Source organism: Sturnira hondurensis, unplaced genomic scaffold, assembly GCF_014824575.4.
Source record: "Sturnira hondurensis isolate 20B ecotype Veracruz unplaced genomic scaffold, ASM1482457v3 Scaffold0008761, whole genome shotgun sequence".
In the NCBI taxonomy this organism is placed as follows: Eukaryota; Metazoa; Chordata; class Mammalia; order Chiroptera; family Phyllostomidae; genus Sturnira; species Sturnira hondurensis.
This window is the reverse complement of record NW_028081392.1, coordinates 654,018-678,959: the sequence shown is the minus strand read 5'-3', so window position 1 is coordinate 678,959 and position 24,942 is coordinate 654,018.

Sequence of the window (24,942 nt, the reverse complement as noted above, 5' to 3'; positions counted from 1 at the left end):
CTTCTATTCTGTCAAGTGCTTTTTCCACATCTACTGCAGTCATTGTGTGGTTTTTAAAGATTTAATTTATTTTTAGAGAGAGGAGAAGGGAGTAAGAGAGGGAGAGAAACACCAATGTGGTTGCCTGTCACACACCTCCTACTGCGGACCTGGCCTGCAACCCAGGCATGTGCCCTGACTGGGAATCGAACTGGCGACCCTTTGGTTTGTAGGTCAGCACTCAATTCATTGAGCCACACCAGCCAAGGCTGTTTAATATATTTTTAAATCAATTTGCTAACAACTGTTAAGAATTTTTGCACCTATATTCACGAGGATATTGGTCAGATTTTTTTAGATATTTTAATGCATTTATCTGTTTTTGGTATCAGGATAATACTGTTCTAATAAAACAAGTTGAGGGTGTTTCCAATACATGTCAAGTAATTTTTTATTGGATGCTGGACATTGTTAATTTAATGTCAGAGAAGGTTCAACTTGCTGGAGTCCTTTAAAAAGTGTTGGACTTTGTTACAGTATGAAGTTAGTTATTTGCAGATCAATTTGATTCTTTTTCTGTTTTCAAGCTCAGTTAAGGTGAGTGTACAGTGCTCTTTACTCTAAATTTGTGGAGGTCTCTTATACCCTTCCAGGAGACCCTCCACCCTGACCAGTAAGAACCTGAACGTCTTCCAGTCTGTATAAGCCTTGGAAATTGTTCAGGTTACAGCTTCCTGGTCATTCTTTCTTGGCCCTGTGGAGTTTCATCCCAAATCTGAACATCTTAGGATTTAGCAACAGAGTCTATGGGATTCCCAGGCAAATTTCCAAAGTTCTTTCTCTGACCAGCTTTCTGGTCAGAGCTTTGTCTCCAGTTCTCTGCCCCACAGACTGTGGCTGTCCCAGCCTCCTTGGATGTTGATCCATTTGCACCCATTGACAAAGTCCCCTAGACTCGGGAACGCTGGCTCCTCCAGGCCAGTCTCACCTAGTCTACTAGCAGCTTCCGGGACTTTGCTTCCCTGGACTTTGCTTTCCCAGGGAGTGGGGCTAGGAGAGGAGGAGCAATCATTGGGATTCTCGGACTCTGTGATCCCTCTCCACCAACCCCTAGCCCCATCAGCCTCACCTTTAGTCCCAGTGCCCCTAAGGAGCTCCATTTGCAACCCCCTCATGACCAACTTGGTTAGTTCCAGTGCCTGCACTCACACCTCAGGGGGGCCCCAGGTCCCAGCCCCATTCTGTGCCTGTTCACTTCTTGTGGCCCCCTGGGCCCCTGGGGAGGGACTTTCGAGGGCCTGAGGACTATCGGGGCTCACAGCTGAGAGTTGATTCTGTCCCCTGGGGAAATTTTCAGGACCTAGGGAATCCCTGGAGAACTTAACCCTAACCATAACCCCCAGAAATCGAAACTTAGTTTCAGCTGTTAGCAACAAAGAAAATACCATATTCTGCTATGTATAATGCACTCCTGTGTATAATACTCACACACGTTTTGAGCCCAAAGTTTCAAGAAAAATTTTTTTCATTTTAATGTTTTAATTCAATTTTTATTTATTTGTATTTAGATATAAAATCGATTATCATATACCAGGGTATTACTTTGCATATGGATATTATTGTTGCTTTCTAGAATTATACTTTTAACACATAAGCATAAATAAAAGAATTTAAAACATTTATATAGATATGGAATTAGTACTACCCATATATAATGTGCATCCTTATTTTTCTCTCAAAAATTTTGGGGGCGAGTACGCATTATACACAGCAAAATATGGTAATCACTACCACAGGCACGGGGTGGTGGACCTACACATCTCACCTGCCTACTCCTGCATCTGGGGCCGGTGCCCTGGAGAAAACTACTCTTGGGCGAGAAGAGAACGTGCAGCAAAGGGCTGGTCATGTGCTCCTCTCCCTCCTTCTCAGCACAGCCTCATTACCTTGAACTCCAGTCCCTTCCCCCATAGCTGAGGCCAGGGAGGCAGGACACGATGAGGGCACTTAAAGGCCAGAACCAGACTTAGGACCCAGGGCTCTGAGCTTCCACTCCAGGGCACCGAAATCAGCCCTGAGGTGCACAGCTCTCGCGTGAAAATAAAAATGATGTGTCTCATTGGGTAACAGCTTAACCCTGTCGGTGTGAAAGGCAGTAACAATAGCAGGAGCTATACTTTCCGTGTCCTGCTGTGAGCGAGGCACTACAGGCACTCTGCTGCTAATCCTCGCAGCCGGGAGAATGGATATTGCAGTGCCATTTGGCAAAGAGGAAGCTGAGGGGCAGAGGATGATGTGCCTTGGCCAGGTCCTCGGTGCCAAAAAGAACAAAGCTGAGCCTCAGAACCAAGAGTCCCAGCTTCTGCTTCTTGCTCATCTTGGCTGTGCACACAGACAGCCTCAGCCTTTGTCCAGCCACCCACAGGAACCTGAGAGAGGCAGAGCTGGCGGCAGCATACCTCCGACAGATGGGGAAACTGAGGCACCTGGCCCAGTGTCTCCCAGAGCCAAGACAACAACTCAGGTTTCCTCGACCCCTGGGAATGACCTTTGTGCCACATATGTGACTGGGTGGGGTTTCGCTGTTCTTACGGTCACCTGACTGTCATCACGGAAGCCAAGCATCTAAAAATAAACCAAGCCTGGGTTCACAGACGTCACTCAGGGGGCCCTGCCACACAGGACACACATGGCACTGGGTTTGCAGGGCCCCTCCTCCCACACAGTGAAGTTTGAGCTGACAACAGCCAGGCGGGGAGGGTTTTACCCATTTTATAGATCAGGAGCACGTGGGCCTCTGATCATCAAAGGCCCTGCAGGCAGCCTTAGGAGGAGGCGTGCTGGCACGTGGCCAGATGATGAACTGTCGCGGGTCACGCACATCCGAGGGCTGTTGACCCAAAAGGCACTAATGTGCTGGGAGGCAGGGCAGAGACCTGGACACGGCTGGGCCCCGGGGGTCAGGGCTGACAACAGGATCTGAATGGGACCGGGTGTTCGGGCAGCCCCAGGAAGCTGTGGCCTGCAGGGCGCTGCCTGACCTCTCTCCCAGGGCACTAATCAGAGCGGAGCTGGGTCAGAGGGGCCATGATGACCCACCAGAGCTGGTGTCTGGAGCCAGACCGGGGCCAGCAGCCTTTGTCTCACCTTTCATCCCTTTGTCTCAGAGCAGAGGACTACATGAGGTCACCCGCAGGGGCCTGAATATGAGCTAATGAGGCCACTTCTGGGCCCAACCCCATCAGCTGCAGCTGCAACATCAATATCAGGGACAGGCAGCATGGGGGCCCCTCTGAACCCAGCACCCGCAGGCCCCTCGGGGATAACAAGTGTCCTTTCTGTGCACTGGCAATGAGTATGCCAGGACGACCAGTGCGAACAGGGACTGTCCTCACAGACCACGAGGCTCGGCCACTCTGCCTGTACCGTCGGCACCACCCCGATGTAAAGACAAACTGAATGGGGCAAAGGGAGGGACTGAGACTTGCCCAGGGGGGCAGCAGCCAGGGCTCAGCCACAAACCCAAATCGAGCCTGCCTCCGGCGTTGCTGCTGCGCCGGCAGACCCTCGGCCCCCACCTGCATGGCAATGGCCTCTCAGTGGCCAGCTCTCTTCCCGGGTCAGACATCCTGCTCAGCCTCTTGCATTCATAACCTCGTTAAATTCTCATAGTCAGCCTAAAAAAATACGGGACAACTAGGATCCCTGTTTAGGCACGACGAATGGAGCACAGACAGGCTATGGATTTGCCTAGAGTCACACCACCAGGAGTGTCAGAGCAGAGAGGCAACACACCCAGACAGCGCAGGCAGCCTGTGGAGGAGGTGGGGGTGGGGCCCAGGGTCCTGCCGGCGGGAAAGCTCGCTGTGGGGTAGAGGTAGGGGATGCGGGCATGGTTGACACCTGGAGAAATGTGAATCTTGGAGGACTTTCTAAAGGAGACAACCACCTTCTGGAGGAGAAGCCAGACCACAGCACGACCTCGGAGCTTGGCCACCTCTCCCGGCCCAGCACCCCCAGTCCTCCAGCAGCTTATAGAAAAACGCACGGTCCAGGATTGGCATCCAGACCTGGAGGGTTGAGATCCTGTGTTTCCACAGCAACTGTATCCTTAACAGCATCCAGTAAAAACATTAGTTGGCTGCAGTGAGCACACATGATCTTTTGATTACTGCTAAAGGTATTGAGAGGCAGTTCTCTCCTGCTCCAAGGGCCCCGCGTCTCTTTGGAAAATGAATGCTGCCCCCCCCTAAAAAAGTGAGAGGACGGGGGGAAGAGTTCTCACACAAGAGGGAGAAATGGGGAGGGAAATCAATGTTCGCATTAATGGATTTGCCTGTTCAGCATTTCTCCTCTTTTATAGATTTAGATAACATGCTCGGCAGGGATATCTTCATTTCCCAGAGCAAAGAAATTAATTACTCGCTAATGGCGTGATTCAGAAATTAATTTGTGCTACCATCTCAAATATGTCGTTATTAATCAATTGGCAGTGTGGGGCGGGCAGGGAGAGGTGCCCACTGGGGTCTGGGGTGCTCCCGCTGCCCTGGAGCCAGACCCGGAGGCCGGGTTGGAGGCTGCGGGCCTGACACAGGGACTGAAGACGCTGGGGGAAGCACACTCAGCTGGGGCCACGGCTGACTCTGGGCAAACCGTCTGGGCCCCCAGTTTCCCATCTGCACACCCAGGAGGGCTGGGCTTGAGCTGTATTCCCAAACCTCTCATAGCTGCACATTCACTCAGTGTGACAGTGTGCAGAATCCAGTACCTGAGACTCAGGGACTGGGGCAGGCACAGGAGGCCCGGAGCCCCTCGGCTCTGTGCCCTGCTCTCCCCAAGCATGGTCTCCAGGGCTCTGTGGAGCGCAGGGGAGACCCTTGAGGAGATAATCTATGACGGCCTTGACTCCCTGGTTCTCTGAGATGGAGGCTTCAGGACTTTTCATCTCTTAGGGAAGTGTCCCCGGATCCTGACCCCCGACGTCCCCCATACTGACTGACACCCCATTCAGCTCTAGCACCAACTCAGTGATGGACTGGCAGTCCCAAGGTGGCTTGGCTGATCTTCTTCCCTATTGCATCTTGAGTGCCTGGAACAGGGCCTGGCACACAGCAGGTGCTAAGTAAATGTGTGTTGTATAAACAATGGCTTGTTAGGAATGAAGAACCACCCCGGGATCCAGGCATGAGTGCCCACACTCTCACCTAGGGCTACCCCACGCCCCAACACAGTGCAGGTGAATAAGCTGCTATTTCTCTCTGATGTTTCACAGCCTCCAACGAGATTTACTGGCCTTGCAGGGCTTGATCGTGTGCAGTGGGCAGTGTGAGCCTCGTTAGTCCCGTTCGACAGAGGAGGAGGTGAGACTCCGAGAGGCCAAACCAGCACCACACAAACTGCTGAATGGGGCGGGGTTCATTTACCCTGAAGAGGGTGGGGCTGACTCAACTCAGCCCCTCACTGAAAGGCAAGGCAAAATATCCAGCTGCATTATTTGCAGAAGCAGGACAGGGCCATGTGGGATCTGAGAATTAGAAGGAGCAACCCCATCATTGTACAGTTGGGGGAAACTAAGTCCCAGAGAGGGGAAGGGTTGACCAAGACCACCCATCAAAGAGAGGGGTTTTCTAGGGTTCAACCCTGAGAGATGACATATCCCCTGCGGGGGGTTATAGCCCCTGAGGACAGGGTGCCTCACTGTCCTTGCTAACCTAGGAGTGGGTCTCACAAGAACCTGGAAGGTGGACGGGATGAGCTTCAGGCACCGTAAGGCCAGATGATGCTGTGAGACAGGAGGTGGAAATAGCAAGCGGGCCAGTGAGAAAATAGCAGGACCAGAGGTGCTTCCCCAGGTGAGGGTGGACCTGGAGAGAAACTATGGAAAACTGCTGCCTGGGGGAGAAGCTACTGCCCCATCCAAGCCTCACCCATGCTGCCAGGGAGATGCCTTGGGCTCTTCCAATAAACCATTTATTGAGCACCCACTATGTGCCAACCACCGTGCACCTGCCGCGCTACTTAGTCTTCAGCACCACCCCATTCACAGATAAGGAAACTGAGGCCCAAAGAGAGAAGGGACTTTCATGGAATCAACCCAGCTTGGCACCGGGCCTGAAGCCCACGGGGAGCAAGGGAGCTGTGGCACAGATGTGAGGAAGACAGAGAGAAATAGCGTGTAGCATGGTTTCCCTGGTGATGCTGACTGCCCACAGCCACTCTCACCCAAGACAAATAATACTTATCATCTACAACATCAGCCACCACTGGCAAGATTTCTCTGTACCCAAGGCAGGGGGAGGGGGCAAGCAGCCTGCACAGGCTCGGGAACCAGGAGGGCTGTGTCCTGCTCCAGCTCTGCCCTGGCTCCCTATGGGACCTTGCACAAGTGAGCCCATCCTCTCATTAGTAAAAGGGGTTAAGTGCTCAGATTTAATGAAAGATTCAAATGAGAGGATTCAGATGAAGGGCTTGGTGAAGTGGACATGCCATAAGGCAAGCCATGGACCCCCACCCCCTCCGCCCCCCAACACACAGGCACCTGACTGTCCCCTCAGCCCCACGGAGACTCTAGGCAGATGGAGGGCCTGAATCAGAGGTGTTGTATACTTGAGCATGCCTGGAGGGGTTACTTAACCCCCAATGCGCATGCCCATCCCCCAAGGGGCAGAATTTCACCAGCACAGGAGCCACAGGGGGTTGGTAGCTGCCTGCCCCCCAAGGGCTCTTGGCCAGGACCTTTGTGCAGTTTACAACTTAACCAAAGTGCCCGCTGGCTGGGTGGCCATTACTTCCAATTGCATAGAGCTGGTTTGGGTAACATGGGTGGATTCAAGAGAGAAACATGGAGTTGCGCTATCATGGCTGCAAATGAAGGGAGCTGAGCTTGGACTGAGTTTGGGCTGAATTGGATTGGAGGGTTGCCCCTGTGGAAGAAGTCTTGGAGGGGGCTCAGTTTATGTTTCGGAGCCATAGCGACCCTGGGGACCCTTATGTGTCGGTCCCCTGTTCCCTACTTAGTGTTATTACAACAGAACTAGGTGCAGCCGCAGGGAGAGTAGTGGTTACATGGGTGTTGCTTCGGCTGCCTTGGGAAACTTGCCATAATCCTCCTGGCCTGGCCCCTTCAACCTGCACAGGGCCAGGCTCCTCCCTCCTTCCAGTCAGGCCCCCCTGCTTCCTCGGGGCTCTCCCTGAAACTATAGCACCTGGCAGCCGAGGGACCACTGGGAGGTGTGCCCTAGGATGGGGGTACTAGGTATTGCAGGGACCAGTAGCAGGACTTTGGGGCCAGGCCAGAGTAAAATCCATTAATGCGATTAATAGATTTATCTATTTATCTAAAATAGATAAGTGAAGGCCATTATGTGTTGGGCCATTCTCTCTTTTGTGCTCTTCTGTTCTGGAGCCCAAGTTTTTAGAAGTTTACAGAAGTCTGTATAATGCAATGGGTTCGTTCCTGCTAAAGGTCCCTGCATGTGGTCCTGCTCCCAATGTTGCCTTTTCACAGGAGACTTGTGAATGTGATGCTCTAACCCCAAGATATGAGCTCTGTGGGGAGCTCTGTCTCCTTGGTTACCCTACTAAAGCTCTGGTCCTGGTCCTAGCAGCCCCCACCACAGGTACACATGCACATGCTCACACACACACACACACACACACACACACACAGACCCTGCTAGCTTCCCAAGGACCTGGGTCAGAGCATAGGATTCCTGTTCTCTCACACACATAGTAGATGATGATCCTGAAAATGTGGGGGCAAAAAGTTATAGGAAGATGTGTTCAGGCTCCACATAAGAGATAGAGAATTTTCCCCTGCTAACATGGCTCAGTTGGTTGAGCATCGTCCCACAAACTGAAGGGTTGCTGGTTCAATTCCTAGTTCAATTCCTTGCCTGGGTTGTGGGTTCAGTCCCCAGTGGGGGCATTTATTGGAGGCAGCCGATCAATATGTCTCTCTCACATAGATGTTTTTCTCCCTCTCTTTCTCCCTGTCTTTGCTTCTCTCTTATTAAAAAATGTAGAGCATTCTAAGAATGAGAACAATCTCATCACTAAATGGACTGCCTTGGAAGTAGTGAGCAACCCTACACTGGAGGTATGCAAGCTGATATTGTCCTACTTGTCAGTGGGCCTACCAAAATGACTCCTGCATTCCTAACCGTGTTGGCCTAGAGATCCCTCTATCATCTTCCATATTGTGGTTCTATAATTCTGGAGCAGTAGAAAGTGGAAGAAAGTGCCGGGAGATAAGACATGAAATTCTAGTCCCAACATTTTCAATAGCTCGGTGATCCTAGGCAAGCCACAGACCCTCTCTGAGCCTTAATTCTTTTGCTATAAAATCATGACAATGGGTGAAACCATGGCTTTCAAACTGTGCTCTGTGGACCAGGAATTCCCTGGAGCTGCCTTGCAGGTTCTGCCTCTTTGAGGGTGAAGGAAAGGCAAAGGGAAAGAGCTCTGGACCCTGCCCAACTCCAGAGGTGTAGCTTTGCAGCCGGGAATAAGGCCGCCTCTGAGCCATAGGGTACCTGCCGAGAAAGGTTTTCAAAACCCAAAATGGGATTGAAGAAACCTTTCCAGCTTTGATGCCTGGACTCGGAAATTCATTTCAGAGACACTGACTGGCCTTCATGAATTAACCTCCATTAGTGCCCAGCCTCACTCTGGGTCCCATGGGGACAGTGAAGTAGAAGGTGTGGTCTCTGTTCTCAGTCCGTGGTCTCTGTCCTCAGTCCCTTTAAGAAGACAAAACCACACATGATCACAATGACCAGTGGTTGTCTCTGTGTTTGGTAGAGTATATCACTTAGTCGGCATATTACTTAGTTTGCATTGCCTCCTGGAAGTGACCTGACCTGTGATTGGGAAGAGTTGCTAATGTTCGGGCATCGAAGACAGGGCCAGTAGGAAGAAATCGTTTTTCCTATGTTCCCGGCACAATGGGGGTGACCTCAGGGGAGGTGGGAGCAAGAAATGAGGGCCCCATCAGTTTACAAGGCTATGGCTAAAGCAGTCCTGGGCATGTCCAGAGAGATGAGCGGCTTCTCTCCAGCTGAGATGCCACCAACAAGGGAGGATTTCCTTCTGTGGTACCAGGAGTCTAGAGAGAGAGGCCCAGCAGCATGATATACGGGAAGGGCTCTGGTCCAGCCACATGAACACAGAACAGGCTTCATTTGTTTAACAGATACCGACTCTCTGGTGCACTCAGACAACACTGACTTAGCCCTGTGCGTCCTCATGCTTCCCTGTCTCCTGGGGCTTCCGGGCGGCCACTGAAGCCTACCAAACAGGGCGAGTCCTCAGGACAGGAAAATACGCCAGCCCTGCAATGACCCCTTCATGCTAATCACGCCAACATCAGTTTCGGGAATCTAGCATGTGCCGCGCGTGTACTCCAGTTGTCGAAAGAAGAGAGAGATCCCTGGGAACTGGAACTGTGAGGATGGCTGCTCAGTTATCCATTTCTGCACGACAAACCACCATAAAGCTTAATGACTTAAGAACAACAAGTTGCCGTTATTATTACTATAGCTCACTGTTCTGCGGGTCGGAGATTCAGGCAGGGTAGAATAAGGGTGATTTGTGTGTTTTTCCCACGATGTAAGAGACCTCCTCTGGAGGACCCACGTGTCTGGGAGCTGGAGCTGGCTGGGCATCTCTCCATCACCGATGGCATCTTCATATGGCTAGCTTAGGCTCTCTCACAACATGGCGGTCTTGGTGTAGTCCAGTTTCTTACATGGCGGCTCGTGGCTCCAAGAAACCAAGGTGGGAGCTGCCAGTGGCTTCCAAGACCGAGCCTGGATCTGGCACACTTCTCTTCTGCTCCTTCCTTAGTCAAAGCAGTCACGGGCCAGGCATGATTCAAGTGACGGGAAATACACCCACCAGTCAATAAGAAGAAGGTCAAAGACTTTACAGCCCTATTGAATCCACCACAGATGACGTCTTAGTTTTCTGTTGCTGCTACAAAAAAAAAAATACCCCAAATTTAGTGGCTTAAAATCACAGCCATTTATTATCTCACAATTCTGTAGGTCAGAAGTCCAGGCTCAGCATTGGCATAGCTGGTTCTCTGCTCTCAGATTCACAAATCCAAGTCTGAGGTGTTGTCAGAGATGTGTTCCTTTCTTGGGGTTCTAGGGATGAATCTGCTTCAAAGCTCACTCAGGTTATGGGCAAGTTTCAGTTCCATGAGGCTGTGACATTGAAGTTCCTGTTTCCTCACCAGTTGTTTTCGCCTTCTAGGGGCTACCTGCATTCGTTGGCTGATGACCACCTTCCTCCGTCTCTGAAGCCAGCCATGGAGGGTCTAGTCCTTCTCATGCTTTGACTCTCTCTGACCTCCCTCTGCCTCATCTTGCCAAGGCTTTCTCCTCCTGCCACATCTCTCTGACCGACACGTCCGCCTTCCCCTTCTACTTTCAAGGGCTCGTGTGGTTTATTGGGCCCACCCAGAGAATCCAGGATAATCTCCTTATTTTAAGGTGAACTAGTTAGTAACATTAATTCTATCTGCAAAGTTCCCTCACAGCAATATCTGGATTCATATTTAATTAAATAGCCAGGGACAGATACGTTAGGTAACACTTTGGGACTCTGCCATCACAGATGGCTTCCCAGAGAAGATGAAGGGTGGACTGGGCTCTGTACAGGAGTAAGGTCAGGAGGGGCATCAAGAAAGGATTGTCCCTGGCTGGAGGTGCATCAGAGGCAAAGAAGTGAAGGCAGGACTGTCATTCATAGTGGGGTAAGTCTACCAGGTAGGGTGTGATCAAGGGTCTGAGGAGGAGGCTAGGCAGAGGCAAAGAGTGGGAGGCGTGGGTCTCAACAGGGGTCCACACTGCAGTATGGAGACCGTGAGAGTACCAGCACTTTGGTTCAGAGGTAATTAACTGGGATTTCATGTATCCCTATGAGGCGCATGCTGGGATTCGAGGTGCTCTAAAGTTTCATGGAAAATACTCCTCATACACAGGTGCGTGCACTTGTCTAGGGAGAAGCATTCATCACGTTCTCCAGGAAGGCCATGGCCTACCAAGACTATTGACCTTTACTCTCACTTTTCTCACTCTGACCTCCCCTCTAGCCAACCTCCAAGTTAGCGAATCCTAGGGGAATCCTCTTATGACACAAAATATCCCCCTCAGTGGGGGTGTTGTGAATCTGTAGCCATCAGAATTGAAGCCCCATGTATTTCTCTCCTTTCTCTCCCGAGGAAGGGAAACCCCACTGCAAGCATTTTTGGACTTGTTACCTCCCAGGTCTATCAAGCTCTCACCTCTGCACAGCAGGCGAGAGGGCACTGGAGGGCAGCCTGCACTCCCTTTGTTGTAGTGAGGGCGCATGAGTTCCCATGGCCTTGGGGAGAATCCTCGGTGGCACAGAAGCAGGGTGGAGGAGGTGTGACAAGAGGTCACCCAGAGCTGTATCCCCACACAGTGCAGGTCCCTTTTCCCCTTATTCCTCTGCCCCTCGCCCAAACCTTGGAGGAACCAGCAGCAGGAGGGCAAGCAAATGGTAGGAATGTGAAAAAACAGACTCTTTCTCCATTCTGAGTCACCGAGTCATAGGTCAGACCTGAGCTGAGGAGAAGAGAGGAGTTTAAATTGAGTGTGAGACTGAAGCTGATTGAAGCTGGACTGGCCCTGAAGGTGAACTCTAATTACTAAAATGAGGCTCTTGTTAATGCCAACAGTGACCTGAAACTATGGGCGCTAAGTTGTTATCAAGAGATGAGGAGAGAAGACTTGATAGGAGTAAGTTTAAAGGCAGTGATTGGGGAAAAAATAAAGTCATTTCCTATTTGCATCCCATCGAGTTCGACCTCTTTATATTAGTCCCAACAATTTCCACGAGCTGTTCTAACAAACAGCCCCCAGATCTCAGTGGCTTTACACAATGAATGTTCATTTCTCGTTCATACAAGGTCTGACCCCTGTTGGTCGGGTTGCCCGGATGTCTCTGTTCCGGGCAATGACTCGAGATCCGGTTCCTTCCAGCCTGTGGTCCCCCCTCATGCAGCTTCAGGATTGTCCTGGCATCATCCAGGTTGTACACGGGAAATGGGGTTCAGGGGGAAACAATCCACTTATTCACTTTACCCCTGAAGTGCACATGTCTCTTCTCACATTCTATTGGCTGGAATGAGTTGCACGAGGGAGTCAGGTAACATTAAGGAAGGCTGGGGAGTACGAGGAACTCCCAGGTACAAGGGATCACTAAAGGTCTTTGCCATGGTGGTCGGGCAGCCTTAGATCCTTAAGTGATTAGTAGATCCTTAAGTGATTAGTAGATCTTTCATTCTATTAATGTTTATCAGAGACCGTGTGTGAGCCAGACACTGTGCTGGGCCCTGGGGAGACCAACATAAATGAGATAGTCTTAGTGCCTGCTTTGCAGATTTACAGTCACAGAGGGTGTGGACGAGTGATTGGTGCTGACAATGCAGAGTAGTACACGCTGAGATGGGGAGGAAGCGAGTGTCCTGGGAGTGTGTGTGGCGTGCACTAAAGTCAGGCTCAGAGTTAGGGGGCCTTCCTGGAGGAAGGGAGACCTGAAGGATGAAAGATGTCAACAGGTACAAGGTAGCATGTGGAGGGCTTCCGAAGAGTATTCCAGGCAAAATGGTCACAAAGCCCTAGAGATGAGGAAGAACGTGGTGCTCTGGGGCCGGGGGTGGGGGTGGAGCCATGCACCCATCCAGCTCCTCCCCTGGGCACACTGAGCCCTTTCTCCGACTAGCCCTGGATCCAAATGGGTCCAGGTTGGGCATAGTGTCATTCATTCAGTCCATCCCCACCTCTCCAAGCCTGGCAGGTTAGGAAAGATGGCACATTTCACCTGTGCTGTGCAACCCTGGACAAGCTAGCTACCCTCTCTGGGCCTCAGTTTCCACTCAATGAATAAAGTAGTCAGAAAGTCCTAGAAGGTCTCCAGACCCCTCTTTTGGGAATGCTTTTGCCCTATTCTAATCTAGCTTAAATAGTAGAGCAAGACAAGCTGGGCCTGCAAAGAGAGAAGGAAGGCCCGGTTGTAACCTAGTGGGCTGGGGGAGCGGGGGAGGCAGCCTGCTCCCCACCTTCCAGACCAAACCCGCCACTAATGAGCCCTGTCTTTAGAGTAATTAGCCGCAATCACAGTGCGGTGCATTAGGCAGACAGGGCCTTGGTGCGGCAGAACCTCCCAGAAAGCAGGAGCTCAGGGCTTTGAACGCAGCCTCACAGCAGGGAACGCGTCCTAGTATCACTTAATTACCCCAGACAGCCTCAGATGTAACCTAGCCTGAACGGGCTGCTGGGAGTGGTGCAGACGTCCAGAGGAGGCTGATGCGTTTATAATGATGCCACTTTGCAAGACAAATCTGGCTTTGGTAGGCTAGAGATGAGGAGCACAAAGTGGGAGTCAGAGGGAGGAGGCTGCAGTGCCATCCCGACCAGGGGCCCTCTGTTCCCCAAACCCTAGGACATCATGACCCTAAATTGGCTGGAATGACTCTATTTATCTGCCAGAGGCAGCAGGCAATCAGTGGGGGAGAAAAGTCGTCTTTACTTCCCTCCCCCAAGAGGCTGTTTTCTTCCTTGTTCTTCCATTCCATTTCCTCCCCGAGCCAATGGTGGCTAAAGGAGGAAGCTCTGGCAGGTGAGCCCTAGATGGGGTTCAGAGGACACTCCAGAAGGTGTGGTGCTGCCCTCAGGGGTGCTGTACAGGAGTCGGGGAGGAAGCCCCAGGGGCAGGAGGAAGAGCTCTGAGGTACGAATCTGGACACTGAGTTTCAGGAGAAAACTCCCAGGACGGTGCTCCTGTCAATGCATGTCCTGCAGTGGCCAGAGATGTAGCAACACGGGAACCTGGCCCCTGAAAGGCCCTTGAAGGCGGGGACAACATCAGCTGCCCTCCCTGTTATATTTCCAGCACTTAGAACAGTGCCTGTCCATAGTGGGTGCTCAATAAACATTTATTGCTATGAATAAGTAAATGAATTCCACGAACCTGCTTATCCCCCTGGGTTAGTCATTTCCCTTTTCTGGACCTCAGTGCCCCCATCTGAGAAATGGAACTAGTGATTCCCAGCTCACCTCCCACGGCTGAGATGGCAACTACTGGGTGAGCTAATAACCACCAGCGCACTTTGAGTGGTTAGGAGCCCCTAACAGAGGTGAAGGGAGCAACCACATCTGAGACCTGCTCTCTCTCCTGCCCGCTCTACCAAATCCCACAGACCCACACTGGGCCAGACGAGCCACCTGGGCCAGTGGGAAGTGGAGGTCTCTGTGGCCAGGAAGGGAGTGGGACTGCTCAACACCTAGAGAGACCAAGGATTCACTTGCCGTTTTCTCCTTCAACCCCTCTCTCCCTCTGGGGCCTGACTCGTTCCCCACGTGCCAGGAAAGCACTTGTCTGGCATCTGTAATAGGTCTACTTCCAACAAGTTCAATAATGGCTGCCATGGAAGAGAAATTTCTTTGGGGAATTTCTCCCTAAATAATAATGATGGGGGATGGTAGAACACAACTCAGGTGGGGAACACAACTTTGTTGGGGGGGAGGGGTCAGTTCAAAATGCTGAGTGGAACAGGCAGCTATAAAGGGCATTTGGGCTTCCTGTGGATTATCAGGCGGACAGGAGGTCTTGGACGGCAACCTGCCCTCATGGGGCATGAGCCACAGCTGAAGCTGGGGCAGGTAGGCAGATGTCTTGGGCTGCACAGTGGAGAGGACCAGAAGGTACAGACAGAGTATCAAGGCCTCAAATGCTAGGCAAGAGGTTAGGATCATACCCTTCTCCACCTTTCTTTTTTTTTTTAATATTTTATTTATTTATCTTTTAGAGGGGAAGGGAAGGAGAGAGGGAGAGAAACATCAATGTATGGTTGCCTTTCGTGCGTCCCCTGCTGGGAGTTGGCCTGCAGGGAACTGGCCTGCAACCCAGGCATGTGCCCTGACTGGGAATCGAACCGCGATCGTCTGGGTCGCAGGCCCGCGCTCAATCCACTGAGCTACACCAGCCAGGGCTTCCACCTTTCAATAATTGAGGACAGAGGTACAATGCTGTGTCTGTTTCTTTTCTCAATCTCCTGGACCACAAATGCCAGCATGAAGTGGGAGCCCAAGAAAGATTCTACCTCAAGAGGGAGGCACAAACCTAAACTCAGACCTTTTCAGGAATCTCTGCCTTTAGCTTGCTGTGTAGTCTTGATTAATTGGTTCCCCCTCTCTGGGCCTGTATATCTCTACTTAAACAACGAGTAGGCTGGACTACATGGTTGCTGTGTCCTTTCTAACTTTGATATTCCATCCGTCTGTCACACAAATGGGGCTAGGAGAGACACTGGTTCTCTGTGAGATCCCTTTCGCTGCACCCCATAGCCCATGCACCCCCTCTCTAGGGACCCAGCAATTGCTGTGACCCACAGTGACAATGAGGGACATTTTGTTCTCTACCCTGCCCAATGGGCCATGTGCCAACACCTGCCTTCTCCCCACGAGCCATCCATCACTGTCTTGGTGTGTCGGTAGGAAGATAGCTTCATTAGCTCCTCCCGAGCCATCCATCTCCTGGTGCAGAGGGGATTGAAGCCCTCCCATTCCGATCAGCCTGGGAGGGCTGAGAGCCCTAAGAGCAGCCTCCAAAGGGCCGTCCTGAGTCTCTGTTTCCTGGGCAGTGTTCCTTCCTGAGGTCATAAGCCTTCTCTGCAAGGCAGGAGGCACCAGTCCCTTCAAATGTATCCCTGGCAGCTCCCTCGCCACCTGTCAGCACGCCTCGAGTCCCACCATTAGAGGTGTCACTGAGGCACGTCTGCCTCCGCAAGTCTATCATAACGCAAACACCGTTGGCGCCAGCAGGAAGAACACAGGGCTGACGCTGACTGAAGGCTGTTTTCTCTCTGCTGTGCAACTGGTTTCCCCTTTCTGAGCCTCAATTTCCCCACTTTGAAATGAAGGAGTTCATCTGGAAACTAGATCATCTTCATGCCCCTTGATCTCTGGGATTCTTAGAAGATACCAGTATGTCTTAGGGAGAGGAAGAGTTCTGTAGGTCCTGAGGCCACCAAATGCACGGCTCAGATTTGTGAGTCACAACCAGAGCAGTTAATGAAGACTTTCCCTCCTATAAGCCACTTCTTGAAAAAAAAATTCTCCCTAATTTGGAATTTTTAGTTACCAGCCATGACCTCAGGGGCACTGTCCAGCTATGGTCAGTGGGCAGAGTTGAAGCTGAGCCCTGCCCAGGCATCTGGGCTGATGACAAGCCCAGGAAGAAGAGATGTTTCTTCCCTAAGATGCTGCTAGGTACCCAAGTAACAGTTCTCTCCCCTACTGGGGTGGAGAAGCAATGCATAATGCCCACTTCTGGGCCACCTTGAGTTCCCTATGGTTTTAACAGAGAAAAGAAAACCAATCCCCTCCCCACCTGTTTGTTTACTTCTACAGATGGAAGCCCCTTGGTTTTCAGAGGGCAGAGGGAACAGCAACTCACCTGAATTTTAACTGTGCAAGAAACTCCTTGTGTCCTTAATAAAATCAAGTTGGATCTTCCAGGGTTGAGGTCCAGAGAGAAAAGCTCCCCAGGAGCAGTCTGGGCTCCAAGGGGATGATGGATAGATGAGAAGCCCCCTGAAAGGGCCCTAAAATTGAAGCTGAGACAGCCATAATAACTGTAGAATGTGACCTTGGGGTCATCTCCCAAAGACTCTGAGCAAACAGGGGGACGGAGGCTTGTGCACCCAACCTGGCATGTCTAGCCACTCCGAGAAGAAATGACAGGGCTCTGTGTCTGCATGAATATGACCTTGCCCTCCAATGACAGCGTGCAGTGGAAGCCCAAGAAAGATTCTATCTCAAGAGGGGGACACAAGCCTAAACCTTTTTGTCGTAACTCTTCCCTTATTGGTAATCTTGAGAGAGCTATAGACATTTTGTTAAGAGAGCTTGATGGGTCAAAATAACACAATACTCACCCGTGCCCCATACACAGTCATGAGGAACCAGAGGGCCACTGAGCCCCAACTCAGCACAACCCAGCCCTGCAAAGCCATATAATACATAGGCCTCCCTTCAAAGACACTGACACAATAAGACAAAATTTCGTTGAGTGTAAGACCATTTTCATTCCTGGGGAGGCTCAGATGATCAGTTTTCTTAGAGATTAGGAATGAAAAGAGTAAGAAGAAATAGTCAGGCAGTGGGAATGGCAACGTCTTGGGGGCCAGAAAAAAGTGGAGAGAAGGTTCTTCTGGCTGAAATGAGGAAGTGGAGAGCAATCAGAGTGGGCCTTCAGGGGCTAGCTAAGAAATTCAGAACTTAATTCTTTAAGCAGAGGGAATATATTACAGACTTTTGGTTACAGAAAGGGCATCTAACCCAACCCTTAATGTTACAGGTGCAGAGCCTGAGACCCAGAGAGGGGAATGGACGTGTTTAAAGTCATCCAGGGTTTTTAGAACCAGGGCTGGGCACAGTAAATTTAAGCCATGCCAGAGTGACAGCGAAAGGAGTAATTGTGTCGTGTGGAGAGGAAGTGCGCTCCTGCCACTCCAGCCCTGGGATCTGTCCTCTCTGGGGCCAGCTGGTGCTTTCAGCCGTGCACAGGTTGTGTGCAGCTCCCAGCCACCCAGCTTCCCCCTCAGAGCCAGAGAGAGGGTGGGATGTGGTATCTTTCAGCACCACTCAGATTTCGGACAGTTCCCCCCTGCTCTGCTCCGGTTAAGGGAATTTACAGGTACTTTCAGAACCACACAAGCTTCGGACAGATCCTGGTCACCCAGTTTCCCTGCTAGGAAGTCCTAGGGAGGGGTGTCAGGCAGTGGAGGGGTGTGTGGACTTCTATTATCAGGGGGCCCAGATGTAAAATGAATGCCTGTGATATTTATCCCTGTCATCACTAATAATAAATGGCCTGATTTGTCAAGCGGGGACAGATTCAAAGACGTCAATTAAGAAGAGAAAAAGCTCAGCTGTACTGTATTTATCTGCTGTGCAGATGCTTGGTGGAGGAAAGGACTCTGGAGCTTGGGGCCTCCACGCTGCACCCCCATCCTGTGCCCACTGTTCTTCCACCTCACCTCCCCTACCTCACCTTCTTTCTCTTCCTCTCTCTGCCTTCCTCTCTCTCTTCCCTCATATTTTGTCCCCACAGCTTACTGCATGTCTCTCCCTCTTATTTTTTCTCTCCTCTCTCTCTTTTTTCTTTTCAACTCTTAACCCTTTCCTCTCTCCAGCCCACTGGATCATCCTCCTTTCATCAGCTTTCTTTGGCTCACCTTTCTTTGCCTCCCCAAAATAATGCCTCAACTCCTCCCCTAACCTGCTGGCGGCTGTGACCCTTGTCTCCCCAAATGGGCCTCCTCTGTGACCTCTGTTCACAAAGCGTGTTCTGAGTACAGAGTGTGAAGTGGACGTAAGCCACTGGAGGAAAACTGGAAAAGCCACAAATCTGAAGGCTTTCACTTAAATCACAAACTAAACCAATCCTTTGTTAAGTTTTTGCTTTGGGAAATAAATAAGACCCCAGGGAATCTATTTGACCAGGTCCCTAAAAACAGATTAAAATAGAAACTAGCACCTGAACTTAAATAAGAACTTCTCAAACCTGGCTTCTGTGGCCCTGAAGCTATTATGTCTAAGACCTGGGGTCCCAGTGCAGGACTTTCTTTGGCAGGTCAGGGGTTCGAAATAGCACTGGGAATAGCCCTTCTATATTTTTGTATCTTTCCAATTAAGAAGTCACAAAGGAATTCCTCTCAGAGTGGAAAACAGCCCCACAAGGACATTGTACTGTAAGTGGGGTCCAGGAAGGATGTGGGGATTTGTCCATTTTGGTATCTTTTATGGAGACACAGCAACTCAGAGGGCGTGACAAGGCATCAGCCCAGTGTACTCCACCCACCGGCATTGTGGGAAATCCTTGTCCTCTTCTAGAGTATACGTCCCACCCAGACATCTCAAGCTGGGGTACAGACTCCTTCCTGTCTCAGCTCTACTAGCATCCATGACTTTCCTTCTCTGGGCAACAGTAAAAATGGTTCCCTGAATGATGGGATTCTAGGTCCAGAGCTGCCTGTATAAGCAGAGACCCCTCTTCCTGGGCCTCAAGCCCCAGTCCCACAGTCTCTCCAGCCCACTCAGACTTCACATCGCAGAACACCAAAACGGACCACTGAGATGGAGTTAGGTCTGGATTCGCTTGGCTGGGATCAAGGGCTAAATCCAAACTAATCCCAAAATGGCCCAGTCTGTAGTCAGAGAGAAGGGGAGGCCACGTAGCCTCTGGCAGACCACCGGCGTTGTTAACCTGGCAGCTTCCCAGGCCTCACCAACTAGGTGCCCCCAGGAAGCCCTTTGGCCACACCCGTAAATGTCCCTGCATCCGTAAGGAAAGGAGGAAACCTGCCCCCACTGGTTATAACACCTCTCAGGCACCCACCCCACCTTCTGGTGTGACAACTGCCCATTCTCCTCTGCCTCTGCCACCCCCAGGTGTCAGCTGAGGACATACCCACTGATGTCCCTGAGCAGAAACTTCAGGCCTCTCCCCAAGGACCCTTCCTTCCTCCCGTGCTGCCTGCCCCCAAGGAGGCCCAGCTGAGCCCTCCTGGATGTGGTATAATATCATCTATGGTTTCTCCAGTGGCCATGATTACTTAGGCCCTTTGAAAGAGTCCGGGGGTCAAGAATCAAGGCTCCTGGCTCTAGCTGTCCGTTGCCAGTATAGACTTTGAATGGTGATTAGTTTTCAAAACAACTCCATGTTCATGATTTTTTTCCCCTCATGATCTTATTTGATTCTCAAACAATCCTAGGAGGAAACAGAGATTATGTGGTTTTATCTCCACGTTCCAGGTGAGGGATCTGACATTCGTTCTGGAACCTGAATTAGAACCCAGGCTCATCCGGTGTCTCTTCCTCTACTGCACATCTTCAAAGTCTGTTCCCAAGATAGTCTGAGGATGCCAAGATCGGGACAAAATAATGCCTAAAGATGATCTTGGAGTTCTTGGGGAGAAAGGTGTTGCAGACAAGGAAGTGATCGTCATAGACAGCATCTACGTGAAGAGATACGTGAAGTCACTTGCCGATGGCTCCATTTGAGCTCACGAAGTCCGCGAATGCTCCCAGAGTCTGTCCATTTGCTCCCAGAGATGGCACGAGCCACTGAAAATCACTCTGAGCTGCTAACATGGCTGTGTTTTCTGCAAGCCTGTAACTTGCCTCTCTCTTTTGTATATATCACTGGAATAAAAATGATAACAAACACTTATTGGGCACAATGTATTCAAGGCACTGGGCCATATGCCATATTTTTTAACTATAAGATGCACCCTCCCCCCCAAATTGGGAGGGAAATGGGGGGTATGTCTTATAGTCTGAATGCAGCTTACCTGACTCACTGGTGGCAAGGGGGCAGGCAGCGGTGGACTGGGGTCACAGGTTATTAAATATTTTACCACATTTTTTGATTCAAAATTTTTTTTCTTTCTACTCTAAAACTTAGGTGCATCTTGTGGTCCGGTGCATCTTGTAGTCCTAAAAATATGGTATTTCCCATGCATTATTTTGCTTATTAATCACAACAACTGCATGATGTATGTATTATTACTTTCCCTTATGCAGAGAATAAAGTTCAAGGGTGTTAAGTAATTTGCTCAAGGACACAGCTTATAAGTAGCAGCCGGCATTTGAACTCAGATCTGTATTTCTCCAGAGTGGAGCATAGGACTAAATTTTTTCCTCCCTCTTGTGTTGGAGCCCCAGGTGGAGACCTTGGTGAAGGTGCGTATGGAAGCAGTTTTTCCATCAGCACCTGACCAAGGTTCTCTTCCACCAGGTGGTTGATGAGGGAGGCATAATGGAAACTGACCTCTGCTCTCCTTTCTGGGCAGTGCCCCCTGCTCTGCGGTGCAGCAGGTGCTGTTGCTGCTCCCTCCTTTCCCCTCATCCCCACCCACCATTTCAGAGCACGATGACCCACCTGCCAGCATCTTCCTTCCTGTTCTGACTGCTGGGGTCCTCTTGCTCACAGCATAGGAAAGACTGAAAAATGCCAGGAAATGAACACTTCCTGGGGGCAGCCTTCAACAGCAGACTGATGGGAGCTGGTGGGTAAACATCCCAGCTCCCTGGCTCTGTGGGTGGCCCGACACAGGAGTGTGTGTTCCGCTCCAGCTCCCAGAGCTCCACTCACCCACCATGGTAACTGGCTTCATAATGGTCCTGCTGTCTTTCTTTATCTACTAATGTTCCTACACTTAAATACATGTTTCAGGGTTCGCTTCTGGGGGAATCTTCCCCATTCTCAGCAATGTCCTCAGTACCTAGAGCAGGAAAATGGCAGGGAGATTGGGTCAGGGTGTGAATGCCATTTTCCTGCTCAGACCACCTGCTGGGTCCCCAGTGCCCTCCAGATAATGCTCAGAATCTCTAGTTGGTGTGCGATGCCCACCTCCCCTCAGGGTGCCCCTCTTCCCACTGGGTTTCAGCCATGAGATAGCTTCACATGAACTCCAGGACTCTGCCCACACAGCTCCCTCCACCTGCTGGCCCACCATACAGCCCCGCCTCTCTACCTGGTGAACATCTACTCACCTTTCAAGACTTTGCTCAAGGGTTACTTACTCTAGAAAAGTCATTCCTGGCAACTGCCCTCAGAAAAGTGATCCTCTTGCCAAGGAGCCCCCAGACCTGAGCCCACCTCCACCCCAGGCCCCGTGATCCATTGTGGATCCATCTGTGCTAATGAGGCCACCTCTTCCCCTAAATGCTGAGCTCCTTAAGGGCAGGAGTCAGTCTCATTCATCTTTATCCGTCAGGCCAGCCTCCTAAGAAATGCATGTTGGATGATGGAGTCTGTGTCTGAGATGGGAGGAGGAAGGGCAGGGGTGAGACTGTTCGGGCAGGCGGCTTCAGGACCTTGTGGTGCAGGCAGTGATCAGTTCCGTGATGGTCTCAAAGCCTGTCCCTGCCATGCTTCAGTAGCCCAGTGACTGGTCCCAGGAAGTCACATGGGGTGCTCTGTCCCCCTTCCCCTCAGCCCTATCTGCCCTGGCCAGTCAGCCAACATCTAGACTGGGTCTCATTTGTACCCATCTGCCCCAGGTGATCAATGGAGGTGACCTGACACTCTGGAAAAAGCACCCACCTAGATCTAAGCCCCCCTGAGACCTGAGCAAGTTGCATAGCCCCTGTTTTCCTATCCAAACCTCAGTTTTCCCACCTTTCATAGGGGGTTAGAGGGTGGGGGGTGGGGGGAGAGTGGTGGATGTAAAATGCAGACAACTGTACTTGAACAACAATTTTAAAAATAGGATGATAACATGAGTATCTCCCTCCCAGGGGCTCTGTAAACAGTCAAGAGAAGAACCACGGAAGGCCCAGCAGGTTTCCTAGATCCGGGCAGTGCCCCCAGATTGATTGTATGAGATGCAGGAGGCATGGAACTCACCAGGCATTAGAAGGGACTTGGCCAATTTTAGTCCAGTTTCTCCATTTCACAGATGGGCAAACTAAGGCTCGAAGAGCAGCCACCCTCCCAAGGACAGGCCTGGGGCTCTGAGCTCCTTGGCTGTGTTCCTGCCATTGCATCAAGCAGACTCCTGGCAGCCATCATTGTTTAGCTGAAATGGTTTTAACCCTCATCTCTTCCCACCTGTCCCCATAGTGGAGCCTGGTGCTGAAGTTATCGAAGTTTCCCCATCTGTGGCCCTAACTAACCCTGGCAAGTCTTCCCCACACCTGGCTGTCCACACCTGCACCTTTGTCCCACCTTCATGAGCAGAGATCTGTCCACTCCCCAGGGGGCTGCAAGGCTGAGGGAGGTGAGAGGGCTAGCGAGCCCCCAGACCTGAAGGGGAATCTGTCTCTCACGGTTCCCTCCACATACCTCAAGGTTTCTTAGCAACAAGGCCAGACCTGGAGACTCGCTGGGGAGCAAAATGACCCCTTATTCATTGCAAATGTCTGCTAACCTCTCATGATGCCCCAGACTCCAGGCTAGGTGTTGGGGATCCAGAGCTAACCAGGTCACTGTCTGGACCGCAAGATGCTCAGGATAGGGGTAAGGGGACCAAGCAAGCAAAGAAAGGCCCTTTAGCGTGAGGGTGAACACTCCTCAAGGCAAACGCCGGGAATGTGGAGACGCGGGCAGCAGCAGAGTGAGGACGGGCACTGGCCAGGTGTGCCTCCCTCCCGGGCCCGTAGTCCACTCACCCACCCTCTCTGGGGAAGTCCGATCTCCACTGACAGATCTGAACACCACGGATCTACCTGCAGAGAGAACCCACTTATGAAGAAGGAAGTAGGGGACCATCCTCCCCGATCCCCCAGCCTCTCCCTGCTTCCCATCTCCCACATCCCTAGCTCCTGCCCCCTCCCATTCTAAAATCATTCTATTAATAACTTGTGATACCATTAGCTTTTGCTGTCACCAGCACTGACAACTCAGAAGCCCCCGAGAGCTGTCTGCAAAGACACAATAAATGAGAACTCTTAATTAACACCTTCCTTGACTAAATAAATTAATTTTATGCAGTCATGAAGTCAGCAATGTGACTTGCAGATGACTGAGGCGACTTGGACAGACTCACAGGGCTGCCGGGCAGGCTGGCTTGCCGGCCTCTCCAGGGCATCAACGGGCAGCAGGGCCATAGGTGTGAGCGCCCGGGGGTGGCACCCAGGAAGGGCACCTGGGACTGACAGCAGTCGGGCTGCCGTGAGGGGCCACACCAGACAGGAAGCCAGTCTTCTCCAGCTTTGCCACTTTGCCTCTACCTCCTGAGTGGTCTTGAACAAGCTTCACAGCTCCTTCTGTTTTGAGGAGGAGAGCCTCTGTTTTCCTCATCTGTAAAATGGGCACCACCTGTTGTCAGGCCTGTTTCTCCGTGAAGAGAGGCTCGATAGGAAGGGGTCTCGTTAACTATGAAGTACTGTGCTCGGGTGAGAGATGGTCAGGACACCACCTCAGCTCCCGGAGGGTCGGCGCCAACTGGGCAGTTCTCCCCCACTTCCCTTCACAGCACACACAGTAGAAATGGGCCCTGAGCCTCTGAGTGGCCCTGAGGCTCCCTGAGGATGCCCTGGGGACAAGGAGGACACCTCTAAGTTCAGCGTCCTCAGAAAGCCTCCATCCACACACTTGGCTGACTGGCCCTTAGAGCAAATAAGGCCAGGAGGGCAGAGCGGCTGCCATCAGAGAGAAAATCCGTCCGGACCCCAGGCTGGCCCTGCCCAGGGACCCTCTGGGGACCCTGTGACCCAGCCCTGGGCTGAGGTCCTGAGATCAGGCCCAGGTTCTGACCCTGTGTGAGAATTCAGCCCCAACTCTGCCTGGTCCCTGATCAAATTTTGCCTTCAGGGTCCAGCGTGAACCCCCAGCCGTAGGTGGAGACAACCCCTGACCCCAACCTTTAGCCAAGCCCTCAATCCAACCACTCAGGTGCCCCTCAGTCCTTATACCAGGCCCAGTCACCCCCCAGCCCAGCCCCTCAGGGCTACACTGTGCTCTGTCCTGTCTCAGCCTTGACCCTGGAGGGAGCGGAGAGGCCCCCACTGCTGCTGTGGTGCACATCGCAGGCGCCTTCCACAAAAGGCAGCGCGGTCCTTGCCTTCCTGACCTGGGGGAGCCGGTGGTCTGATTCATCCGGTCAGCCACTCACTCCCTCAGCCAATGCTCACTGAGAGCCCGTCACATGCCAGGCACCCGGGCTGAGGGGGTCCAAGCAGACATGGACTGTGTTCTCCTGGGGGTCCCGGGCTGGGCAGATAGCACTGGCTCCCTGGGACCGTACCAAATGTTTCACAGCTGCTGCTTCATTTCCTCCCAGCACACACACACACACACACACCCCCCACCGACAAAGTAAGGACACACCTTGAAAGGAACACACCAAGGGGAAGCTGACCTCAGGGAGTCCCTCCAGCCGCTGCAGTGGGCACAGGGTCAGGGGGTGCCCAGGATCTC